The sequence below is a fragment of the Poecilia reticulata genome, linkage group LG8 (genome assembly GCF_000633615.1).
Source record: "Poecilia reticulata strain Guanapo linkage group LG8, Guppy_female_1.0+MT, whole genome shotgun sequence".
Taxonomy (NCBI): domain Eukaryota; kingdom Metazoa; phylum Chordata; class Actinopteri; order Cyprinodontiformes; family Poeciliidae; genus Poecilia; species Poecilia reticulata.
In genome coordinates, this window is record NC_024338.1 from 27,694,133 (window position 1) to 27,696,131 (window position 1,999).

General features: G+C 44.3%; 1 pseudogene; it reads left to right on the top strand.

Moving 5' to 3' along the window:
* Positions 1–1,999, top strand: part of LOC103469501 (cytohesin-2-like) — a 15,092-nt pseudogene that overhangs the window by 5,501 nt on the left and 7,592 nt on the right.

Genomic DNA, 1,999 nt, shown 5'->3' on the forward strand with positions numbered 1-1,999 from the left:
CACACACACACACACACACACACACACACACACACACACACACAGAAACAAGTCATTTTATTATTTCTGACTGAGGATCAGAAGCAGCTGCAGGTTTTCACACCAAACATCGTTTCCATTTTTCCCTCAGAAGCTGAAACTGGAGCTGAATGATGGAGCGGCCGGATCCAGCAACCCGGACCTGAGGCGCCACAGGTGAGGCTCTGCCCAGGTGGATCCGGGTCCAGCTGGGTCCCACCGGGTCCAACTGGGCCCGCTGGGCCGTGTCCAGCGCCTTTCTTCAGCTGAACTCTGCTCACTGTGTCAGCTTGAATTATTTTTAATCAGAACTATTTTCAGCTTTTCTTCACTTCCTTTTCTAGCTGCAGTTTTTTAAGCGAGCGCTTAATGACACTCTGTGAAGCTTCTAGATCATAAAATAGTTTCAGGTTCGGTTTTAATTCTCCAACTCTCCGACCTGTTGTGGTTTTCTGCCTGCTGGCTCAGTCAGTCGGTCAGAGGCGTCAGTTTCACAGCCAGAGGAAAGAAAAGGTGTTAAATTAAAACTTATGTTCAGATGACTGGTGACCCCGTTTCTCTACTTCCTCTTGCTTTTGTTGCTGCGTTCAGCGGCTGACGGGAAACGCTGCGTTCACTGCCACGTTGCCCACAAAAACCAAACACATTTTTCTGCAAACTGAACCTCAGACTGCAGGGGAAATGGAACATCAGCTGATGAATGAGATTATTTAAAACCTGCACAATGGAGCTGGATTAAAAACACATTTAATGAACAACATGCATGAATCTGTTTTACTTCATTTAGCCCAGAGCCTGTGGTTCACGTTTTCTAATTTTATTCAACTTTGTTTAAAATGAAAATGCAAATTTAATTGTTTTTTAGATTAACATGAAGCAAATAACCAAAAAAGTTCATTTCTTGACATTTGTTCTCTTGTTTTAGTAAAAGTGTGGTGAGGAACAGGAAGTTTCTACGAGGGAAAAAGAAATTCAACATGGACCCAAAAGTGGTGAGTTTTCATTTCCTGGACATCCAGTGACTGTGGGGCTGTCCAGAGGTCAGAGGTCACCGACCTGCAGTAGTAACTCCAGAGTAAATGGGATTTTTCTGCTTCCATTCAACTGGTTTTAATGGTTTTAATGGTTCACATCAAGCTGAAACTACACTGCAAAAACACTAAATCTCACCAAGTATTTGTGTCTAGTTTCTGCTGCAAACGTCTCGTTGCACTAGAAATAAGACAACACTGACTTAGAGGCAGCTTAGAGATTAAGTCAATAATTACTGAGTCAGCAGGTTATTTCACTTATAAAATAGGAAAAATTATTCCAAGTGAAATAATCTGAATATTGAAGAATCTTTTCATCAATATGAAGGAATTATTGACCTAAATCAGCTCCTATTTCTGCTCAAAGGTTTCTTCTGAGTTTCTTTTGTCTCAGTTGTAGTTTACTGACACATTTCCAGGAGAAACTAAACCAGACGTCTTGGTAAGATTGAGTTTTTTCAGTGCAGCAGCTCAGTGAGTGATGCAGTAAAGGAGCCGCCTGCAGAGCGGCGCAGCAGCGAGAAAAGCCACATCCTGTTCCTCAGAGATGCAGAGGCGTCGCCTGGCAGCCAAACCGAGTTTTACTGACACGATACAAAATGGAGAAGAGATCAGTTCACTCAGCTGTGACTCAAAACCTGAAGAAGGAAACCATTGAGATCTGAGATATGATGCTTCTGGTTGATGAGAGACCAAGATGAGGCGACCGTCATGTATGAGGTCATTTCCTGTGAAACGTTGTTTTCCTGCAGGGCGTCCGCTACCTGGTGGAGCACGGCATCCTGGAGTGGCGAGCCGAGCCGGTGGCGGAGTTCCTCTACAAGGAGGAGGGGCTTAACAAGACCGCCATTGGCAACTTCCTGGGAGAATGGTACGGCGGGCAAGAGGTCAAAACTAAGATCAAAACAGGAAGGTCACAACAGGAAGGTCACAGCAGGAAGGTCAGAACA